Source organism: Drosophila suzukii, chromosome 3 (genome assembly GCF_043229965.1).
Source record: "Drosophila suzukii chromosome 3, CBGP_Dsuzu_IsoJpt1.0, whole genome shotgun sequence".
NCBI classification, from domain to species: Eukaryota; Metazoa; Arthropoda; class Insecta; order Diptera; family Drosophilidae; genus Drosophila; species Drosophila suzukii.
In genome coordinates, this window is record NC_092082.1 from 53,839,141 (window position 1) to 53,866,076 (window position 26,936).

The 26,936-nt window shown below is 40.9% G+C and overlaps 1 protein-coding gene across 1 annotated transcript in view; it reads right to left on the reverse strand.

Annotated features, from left to right (window-relative positions):
* The window catches only part of lovit (loss of visual transmission), a 654,250-nt gene that overhangs the window by 426,879 nt on the left and 200,435 nt on the right, over nt 1-26,936 (reverse strand). The window lies entirely within an intron of this gene.

The following is a 26,936-nucleotide window of genomic DNA, read 5'->3' on the forward strand; positions in this document are numbered from 1 at the left end:
TACAAACAATAGATATGTTCCAAGAAAGTATTGGGACGAGGTCTGTGAAAAATTGTTTAGATTAAGAAAGGCGTGCAGACAACAGTTTTTTAAATCCAAACTACATTCTGATGCTATTGCCTATAATAACAGTAATAAAAAACTTAACAACTACTTTTACAAAATGAGAAAAGAAAAACCTTAATAAGCTTTCAGAAGATATTCCCAACCCCTCTTAACTGAAAAACATGTGGAACAAAATCCGTTCTATTCAATTATATATATATATATATTATAAGCAAATCAAACCGTCCAATAGTGCACTTTCTGACTAGAACATAGATATTTTCTTAATCAAATAGCCACAGCACCCATCACTGCGATGTGCTCTGACGTATCTTTCTCTGATGACCTGCTTTATAGATATAGCACCTCAAATTTCTCAGCTTGTAAACTTCTTGACTTTTCTAACTCTCGTAACCCAGACTCGGCTAAGGGTCCTGACAATATTTCATACAGAAGACCCTTAGAACAAATAGAAAAACTGGTATCCCTGCTACACGATACTTTACACCATCGTGTTATTCCAGATATGTGGCGGAAAATAAAGGTTATACCTGTTCCCAAAAAATCTTGACTCTTCAATTATCACAGACCTATCTGCCTTCTAAGTGTGACAGTGTGTGTGAAGTGCTTAGAAAGTTTGATAAAATTACGTATGGAAGAGCACATCAATAAAAATGAAATTTTGCCACCAAGATCCTATGCGTTCAAAAAAATCATTCTACTGCCCAATGCATCAACGAAGTGATAAATAAGATAGACAAATAAAAACCTCGTGGCTTCCAAGTAACCGCAGCTGTTTTAGACCTAAGCAAAGCCTTTGATGCTGTCAAAATTCCTATTCTGGGTAGCAAATTAGTTAGTATTTATTTTATGATTAACTTCCTTAGTAAAAGAGTTCTCATTATGGGTGCTGCAGAGGTTACGGTAAATAAAGGAGTTAGTCAAGGTAGTTGTCTGAGTCCAATCCTCTTTAATTTATATACAGCTGAGCTTCACAGCTTAAGTAATGACCAAGATAGTATCTTGTTCCAGTACGCTGACGATTTTTTTCTAGTCTGTTATGACAAAGTTTTTTCGTTGACTGAAGAGAAATTAGAACAAAAAGTTAATAGATTTATGAAAATGTGCAATACTAATAATCTTATTTTTAATCCAGACAAATCGGCCAAAATTCATCTTAATCTAAGACGAAAACCTTTAAGTGTTTTTTTAACGATCTCTAAATCTAATCAAACAAATACTCGTATGTTTGTTCAAATACTCAGTGGCTGCCGCCACGGAGTGCATCTAAGCAAGTCATTGCTTTTTTACAAAGCATATCTAAGAACACGATATGAGTATGCCTGCTCCTCTGCCTGCTCCAACATTTCAAAATCAGAATAGAACAATATCAATAAGCACGCTAATTTTCACCTTAGAAAGGCCTTAGGATTAATTAGATCGACTCCAGTTAATATTATTTATAATCTCGCAGCAGAACTACCTCCAGCTTATAGAGTTAAATTTGCTACAGCGAAGGAGTTGGCCAAATGGTTCGCTCATGGACTACCAGCTGTGTCGCTTTTGTCAAACTCCTTTGTAGCCAAAAATACTAGTTACATTAAAGTTTATGTTGAATTTAAAAATATCCTTGATGGTATTGCTTCTATTTGTCCATATTCTTTTTCACACGAAAGATTTCAGTTACCACAAAATTCTTAAAGAGCACTTGTAATAATACAAAAATGTCAAACTATGCTATAATTCTTTCTTTATTTAAAGAAGAAATAAGAGACTTAACCTCCAAAAATATGGAAATCATCTTCACGGATGGTTCTGAGTCGGAAGATTTTACAGGAAGTGCTTTTGTACAATTGAATTCTAACACAATTAATAGTTTTTACACCGACAAAAAACTGTCGTCGCTGACTGCTGAACTCACAGCCCTAGAAAAAGCCATTGATTTCGGTATATCAACGAGTTTCTCCAAAATAGCAATTTTAACAGACAGTCTTGGTACCATCCAGACAATAAAGAACTCGAATTGCAAAAACTGCATTTCTCAATGCATTCTGGAAAAAATCACAAGCTATTCAACCCTGCTGTCCATAAAGAATCACATTTCAAGTCATTCCAATATTTGGGAAAACGATCTCGCAGCTGCTAAAAATGCTAGGATAAGCGGCTCTTTCATATCCGTCAGATGGACCCTCAACGACGCTTTCAATCTTATGTTCGCGTAAATAAAACAAGACTGGGAGCGTGAGTACAGTCTGTTTTCATTAAAGCGTAACAAGGGTTACTCTTACAAGCCTTGGTTTTAATAATAAAGAAGACCTATTCAATCGCCTAGAAACGAAAATCCTGAAAATAATCTCAAGCGGGCACGCTTTTGATAAATACACGCTTTCCATAACGAAGGTTTACAATAACGCCCTTTGTAATTCTTGCAACGTCAATGAAGACATTTCGCATATTTTTTTTCATTGCTCAAAGTATAAACAAACAAGACAGCATTATCCAACACTACTCAAGTATAGCGATATCTATCGCTTACTTGGAAATTAACCAACTGAAAATTGGACGTCGATTACCGGTTTTATTCATGCTGCTAATTTAATATAACACACACCACACTGCTCATTTCATACATTATAACAACTCACAAAATCTTAAATTTGAAATTACTCGTACACATCGATAACTTCTTCATCGTTCAGCGTCATCGTTCCCTCTTTACGAAAGGATAATATACGAAAAAAAAAGTCCGCTAACGTAAACAAATGGTCCCCAAAGCGATCCCTAGAGTCCGCTAACGTAAACACAAGCTTCCGGCCGAACTTTAGTTTTAAATTGAATTGCCGAATTGCATCATCCCATTTTTCCGACTCCCTTGAGTCACTCTCCTAATCAATTTTGAGATAAACAATTTTTAGATAAGTCTCTTAAGCCGAAGTTTGATTATTGATCATTGAACTCGAGGTAGGGCAGTCCGTTTTTGAGAAAAGAGAAGTGAATATAAAGTAAGTTCAACCTATAATATTGTAATAGTAAGTTGTAGTTGTAGTAGTTGGTTCGTATCCAGAAAAGGGGGTGTCTTCGTCAAGTTCAGTCCGACAACGGAAAGACCTTCGTCGGCGCAGCCACCTTGCTTTTTTGGGACTTTCTGCAAGCCGTTAAAGAGTCTGTGACTGATGCGTATAGTCATCAGCAGCTCTACTGGAAATTTATTCCGCTTGGGGCACCTCATATGGGAGGCCTGTTTAAACTCCAGACCGCTATCTTCCATGTCAGAGGACCCCACCGATCTGCTAGCATTGACTCAAGGTCACTTTCTTCTGTCCATAGTAGAACCCGAAGAAAAGTGAGAGTCCAAGTCATCACAGTTGGACGGCAAAGAGACGGCTATGTATATCTTACATATATTATGTGTATTTAATTATGCTCTCTTATGCTGGAGCACGAGGGTATATGCATGTACTTGAGTTCGGTTGAGCGGCCTGCGCGTGTAACAGGATGCTGACACTTTCACTTTCTGTGAGCGAGCCAATGACCGGGCCTTTTTTGAAAAATAACGTAATATTATGAAGTTATTTAATTAGTATGTTTTAATTTAAATAATAATCTTTAATTACCAAAGAACAATTTTTTTTTTAATTTTTTGTTTTTATTATTTACAAAGAAAATGGAATTGGGAATAATATTCGTATTTAAAGGAGAAGTATTTCTAAGCATTGCCATGCTAATTGCAATTATGAAATAAACGGTTTTAATCTATCCTTATGAACTCTTTGTTTTTTGTTCTTATTATTCGTTGTTATAATGTTATTTCTTTCTCCTATTTCCGTTACTTTATACGGACCAGTATATTGATAATCTAACTTATCACCTGTTTCATTTCTTAAAAGGACTTGATCATCTACTAATATCTTTATGTTGTTTATTTTATGATCTAATACCTCACCGCCCGATGGCGTGACTATCGCAAGAGAAATTTACTATCGTGTAGTACATTCTCGTAGACGGCTACTGTCGAAATTTCAGACGAATCGGACTCGTAGTTTTGTTTTGACTGCGTGTGGAATCGGACGTGTCCGCGGATTTTAGAAAAATGGAGAAAGAGCAATATCGGTCTGTGATTTGATTCTTGTTTTTGGAAGGGAAATCGCACAGCGAAATCAAAGAGCGCTTGGATGATGTGTACGGTGACTTTTCCCTTCGATGGCGACCGTCAAAAAATTCGTTTAATGAGTTTCAACGTGGTCGCACGTCGGTTTTTGATGAGCCACGCCAAGGTGCCCCGAAAACGGCTACCACCGAGGATAACGTGACAAAAATCCACGATCTCGTATTGCCAGACTGCCGATTGAAGATACGCGAGATAGCTGAGACAGTAGGCATGTCAAAAGACCGCGTGGGTCATATCCAGCATGAAATTTTGGGTATGAGAAAGCTGTCGGAGCGATAAGTGCCCGCGTTTGCTCACTCCGGACAACAAACGCAACCGGGAGACCACTTCAAAGCAGTGTTTGACGCTGTTCAAGCGCAATCCGAAGAAGTTTCTGCGTCGTTTCGTGACCGTCGACGATTCATGGATCCACTGGTACACACCAGAGACCAAAAAACAGTCGAAACAGTGGACTTCACCCGGCGAACATGTTCCGAAGAAGGCGAAGACTGTCCCATTGGCCGGAAAGGTGATGGCCACCGTTTTTTGGGATTCACAAGGTGTGATCTACATCGACTACCTAGAGAAGGGCAAAACGGTCACAGGGCTGTACTATGCCGAATTATTTGGCCGATTCGCCGCCGCATTGCAGAAAATACGGCCCCATTTGGCGAAAAAAAAGTGCTCTTCCATCATGACAACGCACCGGCTCACGCTTCCGCCCTCGCCAAGGCCAAATTGGTCGAATTGGGCCACGAACTTCTTTTTGTTTCCAATCTTGAAACTTGTGACTTCTTTTTGTTTCCAAACTTGAAAAAGTCACTCGCTGGACAGAAATTTGCGTCGAATGAGGAGGTCATCGCCGTCACAGAGGCCTATTTTGCTGACCTCGAGAAAACGTATTTTTCAGACGGGTGAAAGAAGTTGCAGCATCGCTGGATCAAGTGTTTCGAGCTAAGAGGAGATTGTGTTGAGAAATAAATCGCCACTTTTCCAAAATTTTCGTTTTTCTTTTGGAGGTTTTATGAACCGATATATATGAGCGTATGTATGCAATGAAAGTTCTATGACTTCGTTCTATTGTTTCGACTGTCTGGTGGTGGTGTGCCGTAGATGTTATATTTTCAATTTATAGGTATTTGCAAAAATCATTTATAATTGAATTCTTATATTCTGTACCCATGTCCGTAATGAACGTCTTCATTGGACCGTACTTCAGAATAAATGATTCAAAAATTGCTTTAGCGACTGTGCTCGCGTTCTTATTTGGAACTGGTATTGCAACTAAATATTTTGTTCAGTTTCTGATTTTTGTAGTGGACTAATTGTGTCCACTATCACTCTGTCGGAAGCATTAATAGGCGTATCAGTTATTATCAATGGAGTTTTATTGTGCTTAGTTATTTTAGCTTTGTGTCATTTCTGACATTTTCGTATGTGTTCAGTAATATCTCGAGTCATACCTTTCCAAAAATAATGTCTTTTGACATTGGCCAAGGTTTTTGTAATGCCAGTATGACCTCCTTGTATTGGATCGTCATGGAATTTAGACAGTATTGCTTCTTTCTCGTCTTGTTTTTCTATAAGGGCCACCGGGTTTAGTAGCGCTACTCTTAATGTATTCAATATCTTATTGCCCATTTGTTTAAAATTATCTATTGAAACATGATCAAAGATATTTTCCCACGGTGCCATTTTGAGTTGGCTGATTTTGTTTATACCGGCTTGCATTTCAAGCCTTTGGAAAAATTGACCTAAGTCTAGGATTCCATTGGTATATAAATCGCTTACATCATATCTTGCAGTAATTTTCCTGCCATGTTTAAATAAACTTCGTCATTGTTTATGACTTCATATACGTTGGGCTCAGAAACTTTGTCTATAGATTGCGTAGGCAATTCTATTTGTTTGTTTTCCGCGCGGAATTTCTGTCTATTTTGATATCTAGTAGTGACTTTCTTTATATTTCCAGTAATGTTTTGTAGATCTTTAATGGTTATTCTTGATAACGCATCAGCATCAGCATCAGTTTGGAACTCGGATTTATCATTGAAAATAGATATATTAATGGTCTGTGATCTGTTTTGATTGTAAAGAGATTTCCATAAATATATGGTCGAAAATGTAATATTCCCCAGTGAATTGTAGCTAACTCCTGCTCAGTTTTACACTTATTACTTTCTCTCTTAGTGAAAGCTCTTGATGCATATGCAATGGGAAGTTGGAGTTCGTTATAGTTTTGAGTTAAAACCGCTCCACACGCTTTTTTACTTGCATAAGTAATTATACAAAGTTCTTTGCTGAAATCGGGATATTGTTGCAAAGTTGTTGAGTTTTGTTTTTAAATATTGGAATGGGTTTTGGTATTCATCTGTTTATTCAAAAGGAACATTCTTTTTACAAAATCTTGTTATGTGCCGTTAATATTTCTCGAAATTTTTTATGAAACGTCTATAATAATTGCAAAATGCTACGAATTGTCTAGCGCTGTCCGCATTGTGCGGCGCAGGGTAATTCATAATGACGTCACATTTCTTGTCGTCTGAAAGTATTTCTTTATCATTCATCGGTCATTTATGACCGAGAAAAGTCACACAAGCATAAAAAATGAACATTTTTCTGCATGTAACTTAATATTGTATTTCCTGCATTTCTCAAAAACGTCTATTAAGTTTTTAAGCATATGTTTCTCGCAACAACCTAAAACTATCATCCATATAAACGAATGCTTGTGAAGGTTCTAGTCCAGAGAATGCAATAGTCATCATTCTCTGAAATGAATTAGGCGCTATTTTTAGTCCGAAGGGTAGTCACGGGAAGCGATACGAGCCATTGCTCGTTGAAAATGACGTTATACCCCTTGACCTCTTTTCGAGTTCAATGTGATGAAATCCTGACATTGAGTCAAGGCATGAAAAATATTTTGCTCGTCTCAGTTGATCCAAAATATCATCAATTCTTGGGAGTGGAAATTTATCGGACAGTAATTTTTTATTAACTTGACGATAGTCAATCACTAATCGCCATTTTTTTTGTTCTGAGCCTGGAGATGGTTTTTTAGGAACAAGTAATAATGGGCTATTACATTCAGATACAGATGGTTCGACAATCCCGTCGGTGATCAATTTTCCGACTTCTTTCTGTATTTCGTTCACCTGACTGTGTGGGCTTCTGTAATTTTTTATGAACACTTGTTCATCATCTTTTAATCTCAGTTTTTGTTTATAAAAATTATGTGTGCTTATTGGTTCGGTTTCCAATCCGAATATATCATTATATTGGGTGCATAGACTTGAAAGCTGTGATTTGAATTGTGGAGGAAAGTTTTTTGAAAGTTGAGATAATTCAGATTTTTCTCTATTTTCTAGATTAGTTTTGACTAAATCGTAGTTCGAATGTGATTCATATGCTAAATTATTTGTACTGACTACTTGATCTTAATTTGTGGTATTGAGTAGTCTTATGAAAGCGTTTTTAGATGTTGCTATGGTACTTGCTATATAAATACCATGCTTAATTTCTTGATTTGGAATCAATACACTATCTTCTTTTGAATTTAGTTGAATTTGTCTAATAACTTGGGATCTTGATGGCAGAAGTATTGAGTTGTTGCCAGAACTGTATGTTATTGGAACATAAATTCGAAATTTTAAGTTATTAGGCCTAATTATATGCCAATCTTCAGATGACTTGAAGTCTAATTGACAGTTGTATTTTTTTATAAAATCGATTCCTAAAATGCCATCACAAGGAATAGCGAAATGTAAATCCACGATATGAAAATCGTGTTGGATTATGTACTTAGTGGTCTGTATCTCATTAGAAGTTAACCCCTTGGATTTGGTTACCTCTTGACTTACTCCTCTTATGTATATAATATAATTATCTTGTATGTCATGAAAGACATCAGAATTTTCTTTAACTACTGAAATGTCTGCACCTGTGTCTACTAAAAAGACAAGTTCTTTTCCTGTAGCCACATGATTGAATGATACAAATATGTTCTGACTGAGATTAACGGTATGAACCCTTGCATCTTCTACTGTTGAATATCTAAAGGGTTATTGTTGTGGCCTCGACTCGAGTTGCCACGGCCTCTATAGTTTCCTCTACATTGGCCTCGTCCATTATTATATGAATTGCTGTTGTAATTATTAAAACGACTACGAAAGTTACCTCTGTAATTTCCTCGTCCGCGGTTTCCGCCGCGCTGTGGATAATTGAAGGTACCAGCTTGCATGATAAGTTATACCTTATCGATTGTAATATTTTTAGTCATTGCTTTGACTGCGTGCAGAGTGGAATAAGTTTGGATAACTCTAGGGGTAAGCCATCTGTTAAATATGCACCTTCTAAAGATTTTGTCATCTGCTCAACCTCTTGTGTGTACTGGTTAGCAGTTTTATTGCGTTGCTGTAGGCAGTTTTACTGACAATACATCTAAGGTTTCGCTTTTGACGTTGCTTTTTAATCTGGAAATGACTTCAGTTATTGTTGTTTCATTTCCGATTACATTTCTGTGACAACTTTTAGCTTTGTTTATACCCAATACTCGTAGAGTAAAAGGGGTAACAATCAGAAGGAAGCGTTTCCGACCCCATAAAGTATATTTATTCTTGACCAGGATCACTAGCCGAGTCGATCTAGCCATGTCCGTCTGTCCGTCTGTCTGTCTGTCCGGATGAACGCTCAGATCTCGGAAACTATAAGAGCTAGGCTATTAAGCTTTGGTGTGCAGATTCCTGAGCTTCTTACGCAGCGCAAGTTTGTTTCAGCGAAGTGCCACCCCTACTCTAACGCCCACAAGCCGCCCAAAACTGTGGCTCAAACAGTTTTGATGCTAGAATAACTAAAATGTATTGTCCTCATCAATACCTATCGATTGACCCAAAAATAGTTTGCCACGCCCACTTTAACGCCAACAAACCCCCCACAAACTTAAAAAAACGTAAATATGAGCGCGGACATCGCAGTGCAAGTTTGTTACGCGAATATGCCACGCCCACTATAACGCCCACAAAACGCCTAAGCCTGAGGCGCACACAATTTTCATGCTAGAAAAAAATGTTAACTGAAATGTATTAGTCTCGTCAATACCTCTAACGCTTATAACGCCATAACCATATGTTGAGATCGCGGGTAGGTGGCGCATTTTAATCTCGCTTTACTGCTTGCATATTTCCATTTCCCTTTGGTCCCTTTAGCTGAGTAACGGGTATCTGATAGTCGAGGTACTCGACTATAGCGTTCTCCCTTGTTTTATTATGGAAACTGCTAATTGTTCGTGCTGGCCTTTTATTGTAATGCACCAATAAAACTTGTTAAATTTTTAGCTTTAGCAGCGAAAACTGATATAAGCTTGGATGCTGTATTAATAAAATTTGTGTCATTGTGATATTTTTGCTTATTATATTCTCAATTATGCTTGAACTATCATCAGAATCTGTAGAATTATCTAGATCTGACATTAAAACAGCTGGAACCGTAAGATTATTTAAATCTTGCATTTCTATTTTAGGGTTTGTTTCTGTAAGGTCTTCTGATTCTATTTGGTCAATGTCAGTTTGTTTTGTTGATTTCGGTTCATCACCAGTTTGTAAGAGATGATATCTTACATATGTATATTATGTGTATTTCATTATGCTCTCTTAAGCTGGAGCGCGAGGGTATATGCATGTACTTGAGTTCGGTTGAGCGGCCTGCGCGTGTAACAGAATGCTGACACTTGCACTTTCTGTGAGCGCGCCGATCGACTCATGTTTCGGCCACTTAGGCTTTTGACCGGGCCTTTGTTTATGTAAACACCGCCACAAAGTGTTACACTGTGTTTACTTCAAGTACTTTTGGTACAGTAGATATTCAATATATATGCATACTACAGTGGTTATTCTTCCAGAAAAACCTTCCAAATCTTCCTAGTGAAGAATCGTGCTTCCCATAGTCCTTAGTCCGTAGCCATTATCCACGACAGTCTTTATTTATATTTTTCATTATTCAGCAGGGCTGCTTCTCAGCAGCGTTCGCGCCAGCAAGATCCGCCAACTCGCCAGACGCTTGCCCCTCCACCGCGCTAGTTACCGTATCGGTACCGCCGCTGAAACCTCCCCGAGCTACCTCGCCTCGGAATGATGACCGGCAGCTAGCCGCTCATCGCCCTACATAACGTTCTGCTAGAATTCGCTCGATCAGTACACAAAAAAAAAACTTGTTAGCATCTAAGTACTAACACATACATAAATACTGTATGTAAACTAAATTAAAATACGAATTTCAGGTTGCTTTATTCTTGTTAACAATATATTACCGAGAGAAAGTACAGCAGGCGAGACGAGAGTGCATTTAATCTCGAGATCAGAATTCGTACTACTTTTACAAAGGGACAGCCAGCCGAATGTTGGGCCCAAGAATGCAAGTACACAAAAAACGAGAGAGCTAGATAGAGAGAGCTACCTTTCGCGATGCAACTAATATAAGAGATCGAATTAAGTTAATTAGCTTCTGCGGCTGCGTGACCCGACAAATACTTATACACAAATATTTCCGGGCTGAGGTTTCAAGTGGACCAACATGCCATAATAAAATCATTCTGATTTTGAAAACTGAAGAGAAGACACGTGTACATTTAATTAAATATATACTAACTGATAATAACTGATAGTTAACTGGCGCAGCCGGTCACTTCAGCTGGAAGAAGAAAAGCCAACAAGGATTGCTTATTATTATTAAAGAACTATTAGAGAACTAGGGAGGACCGTGGAAACATTTATTGGATTGCTGATCCTAATTGGGCAGTGAGTAAATAGAAATGTGATGGAAGTGAGGAGTGCCGCAAACAGAGCTGGATAAATTAAATCAAAAGTAAAAGCATGTATATGTTGGAAGAATTCAAGAAATAGAGAGGCTAGAGAGGATTGCAAGGCTAGCAGGAATGAGCAGAGGAGAGGAGTAGAGACGGAATCCAACCAAAACGAGTGGTGCAGCGTGTTAGACCCAAGGTTCGATGCAACTCAATCGAACCAAGTTGGTTGTTGCATCAGGTTCCAGATGAGGTTCATTGCAATCAATCGAACCAACATGTTTAGCAGCAAGTTCGAGGTGGAGGTCCGGGGGTTCGACCGAAATGGAAGTGGTGACGGAGACTTGTCGCCGAGTTTATACCCTGAATTTCAAGATGTGGCTCATAATACGGAAGTGCGTGGAAAGATAAATCACAAGGTGACTCTATGCTCTTGGCTGAAATAACTGCATCACGTAGGTACTTTGGTTAGCTTCAGCAGAAAAAGAAGATGTGAAAAAATAAAACGAATAAATCACAAGTCTTGACTGGAATAACTGCATCGCGCAGGTATTTCAGTTAGCACAGTGATTTGTGAAAAGTATGGAGGAAAGTATATATGTATTGCATATTATGTGAAAAAAATAGGTAAAATAAAAGGAGAAAGTAAATAAATTATGACTTTTGACGCCACTGTATCGCGCAAGGTTGGTCAGAATAGAGAAAGAAGAAGAGAAAAAAAATATAACGTTTAGATTTTGATGCTACTGCATCGTGCAAGGGCGGTCAGAACGAGAAGAGGGGAAAATAAATAAAAAAAAGGTTATTTAACTTGAAAATAATACACTTCCAGAAAAAAAAAGAAAAATTGCTATATTTTAGGATAAGCAAGAGTAATGAAAATAAACAACAGAAAATTTTTCAGAAATTAGTAACGACACACCTCGCTTCCAAGAAGACAAATTATTCTACAAGATCACACCACGCACATACACGGAGAAAGAATCTGACACTATTCTACAATATCACACCACACGCATACACGGAGAAGGAATGATAAGAGTATTTAAGAAATCTGAACTATTATTGAGTGATACCCAATATTTTAAAGTAAGATAAGGCCAATATAGAAGTTCTTAAAAAGGGAAACTGAGATATAGATGTCATGGTTAAGCAAGTTTAAGTCACTGAGGCCATTGACTAGCAGTAGAGTCTTAAAAAGACCACGAGCTTGCCGACAATCGCGGAGCATATACAGCCAGAGGCTGCAACATCAGGTACGACAGGAGATAGGAACAAAGTAATAAGGATGGAAAACCAGTTAGTAGGCCAGCAACCGACGATCGATATGTTAGGAAGAATAAAGCTTTCGGACGTCATAAGGTCAATGCATGTGTACGAAGGAAGCGAAGAGAAGCTAAACGAAATTAAATTAAGTGCGGCAGAGATTATTTTGATGATTAGGGAAGCAGACCAGACTCCCATGGGGCATCTCGTATTGAGGCAAATAAGAAACAAGATTGAGGGAATGGCAGATGATGTGATGTGAAATCTAACTCGCGTCTAAAATGGGACGAGATCAAACTGTTATTAATCACTCACTTTGCGAAAAAAATATCAAAACCGGACTTATTGAGGGAGTTAAATCAATTAGAAAACAAAAAGTTGTCGGTAGAAGCATTCTACGACGAGATTTCTGACACGCTGAAGGCCTTATATCATCAGGACGGAGAATAGCAATCGATTCTTTAATGGGTTAGGAAGTGTTATGAAAATAGTATTAGGAATCATGGATGCCGAGGACGCACAGAATATAGAGAATAGGATAAATAAGCTTAGTAACGGCACAAAGACTTTGACAGAGGAGGCAGCTGAACAAAGAAACTTTTATCAAGAGACCCTAGGTTCAAGAATATAACGATACACATTAATAAGGAGCAAAGGTATATTCAGTTATAAGAAAATGCAAGAATAATGTATTTTATGAATTGCCTCAAAAACAGAATGAAATTCACATGTTGCAGCATTTAAACCGAATAAGCTATAATATCGATATGTTAGCAGAGTATTTAAACAACATAGAAGAAAGCATATTATTAACAAAGCTTCAAAGTATTCCGAATTATTTTTTAACTAAGTGGACCAACATTCCATAATAAAATCATTCTGATTTTGAAAACTGAAGAGAACAGACGTGTACTTTTAATTAATATATACTAACTGATAATAAATGATATTAACTAATAGTTAACTCGCTCAGCATCCGCGACACCAGCTCCGTCGCTCCCGGCACTTCTCCAGCGTCACAGCGTCAAAGTCCTCCCGACTGCCTTAGTGATCGTCGAGACATACGACACCGCCGCACTCATCGACCCATGCATCCCGACGAGCTCCAGTGATGCATCCTTGGCCTCCGCTTTTCGCTTGCTGACGACCAACGTGAGATATGAAGGGAAGTGCACGGCAACAGTTCGGTCCAAGGTCGACGAGCCGATCAAACTGGAGGTGGTCCTCAAGATCGAGCCGAGGCGTTTCCATCGCCCAGCAACCAACCTTCTGATTCTTGGCGCTGACGTCTACTCCAAGGTCATTCAGCCAGATCGACGAGTAGCACAAAAGTCGGTGTTCGGGTGGATCCTCTTCGGCGCTTGCGCGCAATCTTAAGGCGTAGACGACTGGCCAGGTCTCTCTTTCTCCTTTTTTGCATCGCGAACGATTGCAAAGGCGTGGAATGTTGAGGCCCATTGTACAGCGAATCGGTACAACGGCACCGCTATTCCGTTGCACCGCTCCCGCAGTGCACCGCTCTCCAGCTCTTTTCCCATCTCACCGTTTGGTACCGGACCGAAAGGCGAAGCTGCATAAAGGCCCGGCCTTAGCGGCGCCACCGATTCCAATTAGATCAGTGGCAACGCTTTAAGTTTCAGGAAACGGCTTGACTGAAAGTGCTTAGAGTGTACCTCAGCAACCAAGTCAAGAAGTAAAAAAACTTTTTGAACCGTTCGCAACTATTTCTTTGGCGAAGGAGATAAGTGCGGACTACGATGGCGAGTCATGTGCTAGAAACTGGATTAAACAGGTGCAGAATATTGCCAGAACTTACGATCTGGACGATGGTAGAATGAGTTGGTTTTTCATTAGCAAGTTGAAAGGCAATGCGCAAAGCTACATGGAAACACTTATTGAATTCTGGAGTCAATAGATCAGCTGTTCGAACAACTCGTGGTGGAAATCAAAGGGGGCGGATAGGAGTCAGATTCAGGACCGTCAATGGCTACCGATAGAGAAGTTTGCTTGCTTTTTCGAAGACAAGATGTCCCTGACCAAGGAATTGATGGAACTGATGGAACGCATCATTGAAGGCATTCCACTAAAGAACAGGCACACATATACACTACGTGGCCCACATAAAGTGCTTTGATGAGGCGATGCAGATCCTACGAGCTTTTTCTTTAATGCTACCAGAAAGCCAGAAAAAAATCAATAAAATTTTTTTTTATTGTAGTAGGTACTGAGTTTATTTGTCACGAAGTGGTTTTTGGTAAAGACTTTATGAATGCATGCGATATAAATGTAGACTTAAATGCGTTGAAAAAGGTTGCGGTGGAAGGATGGGAAACTGAGAGGAATTAACAGAATTCAATGCCAGTTGAGTAGTAGTATTACGAGCCCTATTCCCGGAGGTAGTAAGTAGAAACTCGGAGTCACGAGGGTGTGTTTGGTAGAGACTTTATGACTGAATGCGATATAAATGTAGATTTTAATGTGTTGAAAATGGTTTCAATGGAAAGATTTGAAACTGAAAGCAATTAACAGAAATATATTAAATCAAACTTAATTTATTACGGAAAGATAAAACAGTTAGTCAGGAAATTAGTTGACAGCAAGATGAAACAGTTAGTCAAGCAGTTAGTAAATAGTAAAATGAAACAGTTAATTAAACAGTAAGTAATCAGCCAGATGACAGCTAGTCAACCGCAAAGATGAAACAGCTAGTTAGACAGTTAGAAAGATGTATCAGTAAGTAAACCGTTAAATGAAAAACTCAATGAGATTGTGTTTAATAAGGAAATTTGGGTAATAAATAAAATAAAACGAGTTAGAATTTGATCAATGTGCAATAAAGTTTTAAAATATTAACTATACGGAGGACGAATACTGAATTCTGAATACAATTGTGGGCAACAGGTTGATTACAAATTAAAATGTTCCCCGAAACCCATAGAGCTTTTAATATAATGTGAAATGAATCAGAATGACGATGGGCTTACAAAATGCATGTGATGTATTTGGATGATACTATGATTGTCAGTAAAGACATGGAGGAACATTAAGAAACTTAAAGATAAGTTTTTAATAGAATGGCGCTGAGCAACTTAGAATTAAGAATGGATAAGAGCGAGTTGATGCAATCTTACGTAAAATATTTAGGATTAAAGTTAAGCAGTGATGGGATAAGAGCTGAAGCAATACAGAATTTTCAAACACCATTATAAAAAGTTCAAATCTTCTTGGGCTTATTTTCTTAATTCCAAAGATTTATTAAAGTTTTCTCTCTGTTAGCTAAACCGTTCTACGACCTTTTAAAGAAGGATAAAGCATTTTGTGTTTCAGGAAAGTGAACTAAAATGTTTTTTCTTGTTATGTAGAATTAACTCTTGTACGATGATGAATTTCCTACTTAGAGCAACTGTTAATGTTTCCAATTCAAAAGAAAAATTCAAGGCCATAGTTTTGTTCATAGAGAGCAACTGTATTTGTCGCTTTCGATTCCTTTAATAATCCGATCTTACAAAATAAGTCTTAAGTATAAGTAAACCTACAGTTGTCCCCAGTGGCAGCGCTTCCTATAGTATATAATTTGTTTTATATATAATATATCGCTTATGTCGGAGCGTAATGTGCACATATTTACTGTATGCAAGCGGTCAATGCATTGGACACATGCTTGAGGTCAAGGCGTTCGCGTAGGTGATCATATTGCGGGGAACATTTATACGAAATCTGAACAAAGATGAAATTGAGTTGCACTGCAATGCCAGTGCCTTAGAATTTGGTGCATTGTTACTGCAAAGAAAAAATTACAAAAAATGACTCCCAATATTTTATTTTTCAAAGCAAACCGAATCTGTAGCCAAGTACCATAATCTTGGGCTGGAGACTCTAGCGATTATGTAAGCGTTGCGCAGATTTTAGGTCTACCTGCAGGGAAAACATTTTAAAATTGTTACAGTGTTTGTGCCTAACCTAACCTAAGTACACACTTCTGTGTCACGCCGCGTGACATGGAGGTAGTGAGCACTTGTCGCCGGCACGGGGTCGCTTTGATTGAGTCATAGGGCAGGTAAAATGATGCAACACGTAGATGGTTTAAGTAGATGTACAAATGTGATGATAATTGAAACATTAAAAACATGAATTACTCGTTCCCAGACATCAAAGGAAAAGCTTTAAGGCATGTTGAAAACTCTCTTAAATGCATTGCGTTGTCTCCAAAAATGGAAAAGCTGAGAGATTCCTACATTGTATACCAAAAGGCGATGAGCCATTTCAGCATTCATTGGTTATTCTTAATGGTTTTAAAAAATGCATTCGTCTGTATACGAAAAAAACAACAAGTACTAAGAAAGTGACAAGATCATAGAGTCAGACAGCGGTAGTTGTTTTACATCAAGCGACTTAGAGTTGAAAATGTTCTTAAGAATAGAACGACATTTTAAAATTGAAAATGTTTTTTTTTTTTGGTCGAGTCATGTTGAATTTTGCGGTATTTAAGTACATTGTATATAAAAATAAACTATTGGTTTAGTCCTTAGTAAACTCAATTTAACGTCTCTCTCCTCACCATTTCGTTCTAATATTGATACCAAAATGTACTTACACGGTTTTTAAGAACGAATGTTCTCAATTCACTTACAATGAACAATGTTCTTAAATAATTCTCTCAGTGCATACATTCTACGGGTTCTCCTTGGGCGAATGGACAACTTGAGGTGATAAGGGGATTGTTTAAGCTCGATGATGGCAAAATTAGGTAAACCTGAGACGGGAATGCAGTGGAATGTATTAGTAGAGCATACCATGAAAGACATAACATTGAAGTAGTAAACAGCTGCCAAGTAGTATGTTATCCGGATCTTCACAGAGGGGACAGATAGTCGATGAACAAAAGGAAGAACTAGAAAACTTAAGCAAAAATATTCCTTAAAAGAATTTAACAGAAGTAAGAAATTATGCATTTGTAGCTCAACATATTGAACAAGTTTATAATAAGGCATATTATGATCAAAGAAAAAAAACTGATCCCTAATAAGAAAGCACCTTATGAAATAGCAACAGATTAAAAGAATTATAGATTTCGGTTGAAAAACCTCGTAATCCAAATAAAGGCGTATGAAGCGTAAATATAAGGCATTGGCTAAAAAAGTAATTGTAAAATGATTGAATTGTAAAAAATTTGTATATATATAAATAAGAAAATATTACTTTAGGTGTTAAAATTTTGTAATCATTTTGTATATAAACGATTGATCAGGAGATCATAAGACTCAGGATGACCGAGTTGTAGTTGGCCAGCCACATGGTCACTCTAGCTTCTACTATTTATGTTACCATGGCTTAGTGTTAAGTAATGATGTATCGATAGATGTAGGATAGCAACTAAGACGATACTGTGGGTGCCATAATGGCAAGACTGGACTTTGTCTTCAGTGATAAACGCCCTATTCACATATTTCACAATCTTTTCCATAAACACTCCAGAGTTATCAAAGGCAATGGTAATAGTACAAGAGCTAGAAAGCAATAACAAGAGGGCTCATTTAGCAAACATATTCACAAAGACACAGCGAAAAAATTATGAGTCAACCTCGAATGGTTAACTATAGTGGAATAATTCACTAAGACAAAATAACAACAATTACGTTAGAAATCAAATAAATAATAATAAAAATAAATAGTGTGGTGGCAGTGCCGGTAGCTCAGTTTTATCTCAGGGCAGAGTACCCCTAATGCCACAGCTCGCAACATAAGTATCGACAACTCCGCTGTCTCACATCACTAATCTATCGGTCATCACTAAGGACAAAAACGTAAACAAAGGCAAATATCTACAAACATTAACGCAAAAATGGATTAAATTTGGTGGCTATCGATGACCTAGCCAAGCGCTCCCACCCAACAATAGATGCCCTCAAGATGCTGCAGGGCACCACCCATTCTCTGTCGGCAGGAGCCCCTCACACTTACTCACACATTGTGGGTTTTACAAACGTTAAATAAATATGGTAAATACAATCATTTATATTCGTGCTCCTCTTAACTGATCTATCCTTCCTCAGCCTTTAAGACCGAAAACTTGGCCGCCGTCTTAAATATTTACGAGGTCAAAGAAGAGGATTTGTTTTGCTGGAAAAAGGCTACAGGCGCCGCGAAAAGACATGCTCTACCAGTCACTTATTGTCACTTATACCATGGTGCCCCAGTGATAGTTCGCAGGATTTTCGATTGAACGCGCTGTATAATGTCTATGTTGCTTCTGCTGGCGTTCCTCCATAGCTGGGAGCCATATGTCCAGATGGGCTTGAGAGTGGAGTTGTAGAGCAAAACCTTGTAGTCCAGACGCAGGGGCGAACGAGCGTTAAGAATCCAGTGGAAGCTGCTGGCCTTTAGTTTTAGATGTACTTTCTTGCGTTCGATGTGTCTTTTCCAGGTTAGTCGTCTGTCAAGGTGGACGCCGAGATACGTTACATCGTTGACTTGGGGAATCTGCGTATTATTCAATAATAGTGGAGGGCATGTTTGCCTGTTGAGAGTAAACGTTATGTGTTTACATTTTTGTTCATTTATTTTAATCCGCCAATCAGATAGCCACCTCTCTACTACGAGGAGGTGGTTTGCTAGCTGTGTTGTGGCTCGGCCTGGGCACCTCGAGTGACTTAAAATTGCGGTGTCGTCAGCGAACGTAGATGTTGTTAGCTGCTCGTTCGTGGGAATATCCGCTGTGTATAGGAGGAACAGAGTAGGCCCTAGCGCGCTTCCTTGCGGGACTCCAGCTTTGATAATATAGTCGTCGGATGTTGTCGTATTGCACCTTACTGCGAAGGTCCTGTTGTATAGATACGACTCAAGAAGCTTGTGAATGTAATCAGGTAAGTGTGTTTTGATTTTGTGCATGAGGCCATCTAGCCATACTCGATCGAAGGCTTGAGATACATCGAGGAATATTGCGCTGCAGTATTCCCGATGCTCAAAGGCTGTGCGTGTTTCTGATGCTATTCTGTTAACTTGTTCGATTGTTCCATGGTTTTGACGAAATCCAAATTGATGAGCAGGGATAATATTGTGTGCTCCTAGATATGGTGTTATGCGAGTTAGAAGGCATTTTTCGAACAGCTTAGACAGACACGATAAATAAACCCGGAAAAGACCACACAATTCCGTCACTATCCGAAAAATGGGAAAAATCTATTATCATTATGATACCGAAGCCCGGAAAAGACCACACAATTCCGTCATCTTATAAATTGGTCTATTCTTATATTCCGGGCTTCGGTATCATAATGATAATAGATTTTTCCCATTTTTCGGATAGTAGCCGAGAGTTTAAATCCCATTGAAGAGCTTACAAATAACCTCAATGGCAGAGTTTGGAAGTTCAATTAACATTTTTGGGGTTATTTGGTCACCGCCAGGAGCCTTTTTTGGTTTCAGTTCCCCAATAACTTTCGCGATCTCCTTTGGCTGAAACAATGGTGGTAGGAAAATAGATTCAGATTCGATTTGTGGTAGGAAAAATGAACCAGTGGCAGGGTTCGGCTGGAAGACGTTTCTAGATGTAACGCAAAAGTTTCGGCTCTATCTTCGTCGCTGCGAGCCCAGATGCCAGATGAGTTTCTTATCGGAGTGACTGTTTCGATTGGAGAGCTCAGATTTGGGTGAGCCCTCCACAGAGGATGTTTTGTACTGGTTGGCGATAGTTTTTTAATGTACTGCAGCTGTGCATTTTCTGTTTCTTGCTTTAGAGCTCGATTTAGTGAGCGAGTAGCTTCCTTAAGACGTTGTTTTGATGACGGCGATCTGTTGGTTTGCCAGGCACGTCGCAGGCGCCTCTTTTCTAGGACTAACCGTTCAATTTGCAGATTAGTTTTAAAGTGGTTGGTTTGCACGTCCCTGCCTTGTGGTGTTGAGATAGTCGCTGCCTCCACGAATACTTTTTCAAGAGCATCGGTAGAGCAGTCGGTGTCCGCTTCGATGTTGAAGTGAGGGGCTAATTTGATGTGTGAGCTTACATACTTTTTATATTTTAACCAGTTGGTTCTGTGCGACGTCAGCCTGAGGGGGTGATCTGTGGTTTTTGTGCTTTGAAGAAGAGTTATTAGCACTGGCGAATGGTCTGACGACAGGTCCGAAAGCGCTTTGGCGCTTAATATATTGCGGGGAATGTTTTTTGTCACCGCAAAGTCTATTAGGTCTGGAACTTTCCTGGGGTCTGTTGGCCAGTATGTTGGGCTGCCAGGGGAAACATAGTCTAATTTGTTGTTCGGTTTTATGATTGCATTGTATAATTGCCTTCCTTTGGGAGTCACAAGGCGTGATTCCCAGTGCGTGTGTTTGGCATTATAGTCCCCTGCAGCTATAAAGCGGTCTCCAAGCAAGTTGTAGAAGTCCATGAATTGTCCTTCAGAAATTGTAAAGCGAGGCGGGCAGTAGACAGCGGCTATAGTGAGGTTTCCGTTGCCTGACTGCACTTTGATAGACGTGGCTTGCAAGTAATTAGTTGAAAACCTTTGGTGAAAATGGTGCTTGATGCGTTCCCTGATTAGGATGCCGGTTCCGCCGTGGGCTTTCCCATCTGGATGGTCTGTGTGATAGAAAGTGTAGCCTCTTGTTTGGAAGTTGTATTTGTTTGTGAGGTGCGTCTCTACCAGTAGCATAATGTAGTAGCATAATAATTTTCATTCAGGAAATGTGTTACTTCAATGTTGTGCCGTGAAACGCCATTGGCGTTCCACATTGTTATTCGTAGATTTGCCATCTGCTTATTTGGACTGCTTAGCTGCAAGAAACAGGGAAGTAAATATCACTATCAATAATGAAGGTACACATGTATTTTATTTTTTCCTAAGTTTCGGCCACTTTTGGGCCGGGCCTGGAGGGCGATTATATAGCCCGGCTGAAGACTTCTTCCCGGAGGTCAGCGGCAACACGGGTGTCATCAAAGGAAAACTGGCGCACTATGGTGAGTTGCGCAAGGGCAGTCCGAGATTCGGACGCCCGACAAAATGGCGGTACGTCTCAACGCCGCGATGCGACGGCTGGAAGTCACCGAGATGAGGTGGACGTGATAGACAGGAACGGACTCACCGGGAGATGCTTGATGTCATCGGCGTTGACTGCGAAAGGCGTTTATTGCTGGGCGTCTGCGCGGGTCGAACGGACATCGGTTGCTGGCAGCCAAATCGGGGCTGGTACGTATGGCGAAGTCGCGCAGATATCAGTGGAACTCCCAAGTACGAGGGCAGTCCGATAAGTACTTAGCCTCACCGCCCGGTGGCGTCACTATCGCAAGAGAAATTTACAATAAAAGAGCGCTTGGATGATGTGTTCGGTGACTCTTATCCTGCGCCTCGACGATTGCCTTGAAATCAAGGACCCTTGGCGACCGATGGTGCACCAAGTCCGCCGGTTGATCCTTAATCCGATCCACCGCACTACCGCCTACCGGCGTTCTGGGTAAACCCCCAGCCAGCGACATTCGCGGTAACTCCGCAGTACCCTCTACATCCGTGGACCAGATGTCGACCCTTTCATCGCCAGGAGGACCCATCGACCTTAGCTTGTGGCCGTGCCTATCTTTGACGCCCTTACCTTCGGACGTGATGTTAAATAATATGATAAGTAAGTAAATATAACAGAATAAAAAATAAACACGATAAAAAATAAAATAATAAATAACAAAATAAATAAACAACTACGAAAATAGCTAATAGCAAAAATAAATAACAATAAAACAAATCTTCCTCCCTTTCAAATACCTTTCAAAGTCTCCTTTCTTTTTTTTTTCTCTTTACAGCTCTGGTCCTGGGGAGATGGAACTGACCCTCGTCGGTGGGCTTCCGACCTAACTTGTCTTGCGCTTTCTCGGCTGGTTTGGCTTTTCTTTCCCGTCCTCTTTTACTATTTTAAGTCGAGGTAACCGTGCAACGCGTAGGGTTGCCACGGGTCACGATTACACAATTAAGTTTACAACCGACATAAAATTAGAAATCCAGGACGGGGAGAAAAACCCAGGAACCCAACATCCTAACAAAAACATTCTATATAAATAAATAACAAAACAAAAGCTTTAAAACTACTCTATCACAGAAATTATCACAGATTTTCTTCAGTGCCTCCCGTGATGCAAATCTTGGTTTGCTCCAGGTTGCCATCACCGGTTAATTGGTAAACCTGCGACCAGGAGCAATTCGTCGGCAATGTTCGCCGACCAGCCTCCCGCTCTTTTTCCAATTTCCCAACGCGGCTGAATTCCCCGTCACCACTCCCTAGCAATTGCAATCTATGTCGCAAGCCATAGGTCGTGATGGTGGGGGCGTCAGGGTCATACATGTTAAATTTGGGCGCCAAAATATTACGAACTGCTTTTTTTTTCGGTGGCAGTGCCGCTAGCTCAGTTTAATCTCAGGGCAGAGTACCCCTAATGCCACAGCTCGCAACATAAGTATCGACAACTCCGCTGTCTCACATCACTAATCTATCGGTCATCACTAAGGACAAAAACGTAAACAAAGGCAAATATCTACAAACATTAACGCAAAAATGGATTAAATTTGGTGGCTATCGATGACCTAGCCAAGCGCTCCCACCCAACCATAGATGCCCTCAAGATGCTGCAGGGCACCACCCATTCTCTGTACTGTCCCCCTCCTCGCGACTACGGCGGTTCCATCTCCCCCACTAGGTAAACTACTCACACATTGTGGGTTTTACAAGCGTTAAATAAATATGGTAAATACAATCATTTATATTCGTGCTCCTCTTAACTGATCTATCCTTCCTCAGCCTTTAAGACCGAAAACTTGGCCGCCGTCTTAAATATTTACGAGGTCAAAGCAGAGGATTTGTTTTGCTGGAAAAAGGCTACAGGCGCCGCGAAAAGACATGCTCTACCAGTCACTTATTGGTAGAGCTCGCATGGAAACACGGCCCTCAAAAGGAACACACGCGATGCGCGCGTGTCGGGTCACCTATTCCTGAGGAGCTCCAGGGCAAAAGAAGGGACGGGCCAAAAAGGTACGTAACAGCACTGTAAACTATACCATCTAACTAATGCTCGCAAGCTTTTTGACTCTAGGCAAACGACGAAGACAAATAAGGCTCTCGGGTCTAACTCCGGATAAATTCACAAACAGGGAAGTAAATAGCACTATCAATAATCAAGGTACACAAGTATTTTATTTTTTCCTAAATTTCGGCCACTTTTGGGCCGGGCCTGGAGGGCGATTATATAGCCCGGCTGAAGACTTCTTGCCGGAGGTCAGCGGCAACACGGGTCTCATCAAAGGAAAACTGGCGCACTAAGTTGCGCAAGGGCAGTCCGAGATTCGGCCGCCCGACAAAATGTCGGTACTTCTCAACGCCGCGATGCGACGGCTGGAAGTCACCGAGATGAGGTGGACGTGGTAGACAGGAACGGACTCACCGGAAGATGCTTGATGTCATCGGCGTTGACTGCGAAAGGCGCTTATTGCTGGACGTCTGCGCGAGTCGAACGGACATCGGTTGCTGGCAGCCAAGTCGGGGCTGGTATGAGTGGAACTCCCAAGTACGAGGGCAGTCCGATAAGTACTAAGCCTCACCGCCAGGTGGCGTCACTATTGCAAGAGAAATTTACAATCAAAGAGCGCTTGGATGATGTGTACGGTGACTCTTCTCCTTCGATGGCGACCGTCAAAAATTTGTTTAACGATTTTCAACGTGGTCGCACATGGTAGTCGTGAGCCACGCCCAGGTGCCCCGAAAACGGCTACCACGGAGGATAACGTGACAAAAATCCACGATCTCGTATTGGCAGACCGTCGATTGAAGATACGCGAGATAGCTGAGACAGTAGGCATGTCAAAAGACCGCGTGGGTCAAATCCTGCATGAAATTTTGGGCATAAGAAAGCTGTCGGCGCGATGGGTGCCGCGTTTGCTGACTCCGGACAACAAAAGCCACCGTGAGACCACTTCAGAGCAGTGTTTGACGCTGCTTTAGCGCAATCCGAAGGAGTTTCTGCGTCGTTTCGTGACCGTCGTGACACCAGAGTCCAAGGAACAGTCGAAAAAGTGGATTTAACCCGTTAACCTGCTCCGAAGAAGGCGAAGACTGTCCCATCGGCCGGAAAGGTGATATCCACCGTTTTTTGGGATTCACAAGGTGTGATGTACATCGACTACCTGGAGAAGGGCAAAACGGTCACAGGGCTGTACTATGTAGAATTATTCGGCCGATTCGCCGCCGAATTGCAGAAAATACGGCCCCATTTGGCGAAGAAAAAAGTGCTCTTCCATCACCGGCTTACACTTCCGCCCTCGCCAAGGCCAAATTGGTCTAATTGGGCTACGAACTGCTACCCCATCCAACATATTCTCCAGACTTGAAAAAGTCACTCGCTGGACAGAAATTTGCGTCGAATGAGAGGCCTATTTTGCAGAGCTCTATTTTCAGACAGGCCTATTTTCAGACGGGTTTAAGAAGTTGGAGCATCGCTGGGTCAAGTGTATCGAGCTAAAAGGAGATTATGTTAAGAGATAAGTCGCCACTTTTCCAAAATTTTCGTTTTTTATTTGGAGGCTAAGTACTAAATATCCCGGGGGCCTTTGTGTTGGGACCCCGGCTGCCATTATAAATGATTATTAATAAATAACGAACTACATGTAACTTTCCTATCACTCACTATTATTTAGTTTTAAGCACAAAAAAATTTTCTCCTAGCACTTCCAGCTGCATCTGCCTGGTTGGATAATATGGCTGCGACTATACTGATATCTGCTAATCATCATTCCTCCCACCGCCATTTTACATGGCCTCTCCCAAAATTGGGTCATTGGATACATGACCAAAGGGAAATGAGGATATGCAAGCAGTAAAGCGAGATTGAAATGCGCCACGTACCCGCGGTCTCAATATATGGTTAAGTGGGCGGTAGACAGATTTAGGCGTTATGGGCGTTAGAGTGGGCGTGGGCATGAATTTCCTCCGCTGCCTTGACGCCTCTCGTCACCGGTTTCACCACGACGGCTGGAGCTAGTCCGAAGGCTCGCCAGAAGTCGACTCCGAAGTACGCAGTTTTTTCCAGGTATGGGCACAGGTAGAACGTGACCGGCTTACTTACGCCTTTGTACTTCACAGGCAGCTCCAAGCGTCCGATGATTGATCGATCCTCGCCAGAAGCCGTCAGGGCTACCGAAAAATACAATTGGACGGTAACTCCCAGCATTTCCGCCTGTGTCCAACAAGCCGGTTAGCTGCTTACCAAAGGTCTCCACGTCGGCGAAGGGTCTAGGATCGGCGGAATCTATGCATTTAACGGCCGCCACCACCTCTCGTCGTCTGGATCTCCTCATCCTGAAGCGCTAACTTGCCTTCTGGACTCTCCGTGAGACTAGACGCAGTCCGCTCAGCTAATGTTCCGCAAAAATCCGGTTCCGTGCCGGTAGGTATCTTAACAAATGCTTATGTCTGTTAGATGTGCTATATACATTCATGTTTTCATCTTCTCTTTTCGGAACTACTTGTTCCGCAAAAATCCGGTTCCGTGCTGGTAATACTTATGTCTGTTAGTTGGGCTATATGCATTCTTGTTTTCATCTTCTCCCTTCGGAACTACTTCGCGGGATTCCAACCTGGGTGAGTCCCTCCCGCCTTCGCACTGCCCAGCCGACCGTTTTTCGCGCAATCGGGACATTTCGGTGAAATCACACTCGGTCTACCGCACCGGAAACAGAATCTTCTCCACTCCTTAGCCTCGCAATCCTGGAATCCGTGCTCCGCAGCCCCGCAATTCTAGCAACCTGGCCTAAATGGGTTTCCGACGCGTCCACGGAGCTCATCCACTTCGAGGTGTTGCTGCTCATCGGCTTCGTCCGGTATGAGCGCCTCGCTGAACCGTACCTTGCGTCCTAGCGATGCCGTCCCTTAAGCCCTCTTTAACTACCTTCACCAACTGCCGCTCTGGAATTGGTTTTTTCAGGAGTGAGGCGAGTTACTGCATTGAATGGATGTAGTCATCCGCGCTCTCTCCCGGCTATTGATCACGCTGTAATAGCTCAAGCATCCTTTCGTGTTCCGTCTGGTGACCCCGGAACCGATCCATCAGAGCCCTGCGCAGCTGGGCCCAAGTGTCCACTCTGGATTGGCGTACGTGTACCCAATACCACTCCTTCGATCTCTCGATAGGAGTACGTGGAAGTTCCGCAGAAGTTGATCCTGCGCCTCGACGATTGCCTTGAAATCAAGGACCTTTGGCGACCGATGGTGAACCAGGTCCGCCGGATGATCCCTAGTAGTATGGAAGTGCGGATGCTGGGACAATTAGCATATTAATGGCCCCGTCCCCTTACTAATTAGCATATTAATGACCCCCGCCTCTCACTAATTAGCATATTAATGGCCCACGCCTCTTCATTAATGTATGCGGGTTCTGGGACAATTAGTATAATCCATAAATTATCTGATTTTAAAAGGTTTAGATGTCATAAAAATGTCACGATCATATCCATAAATAGTATACTAAATTGCCCCCAACCCCACACAACCATGTGACAATACTGATCACGTGACCTTTTTGCCTCATTATCAGCAATTAATATTCAGCAGGTATTTCTGTACACGGGAGAAAGGTCGCACACTTTCCCCACATCCCCATGTGACAATATTGATAATGTATCCTTTTCTTCATTCTCAGCAATTAATATTCAGCAG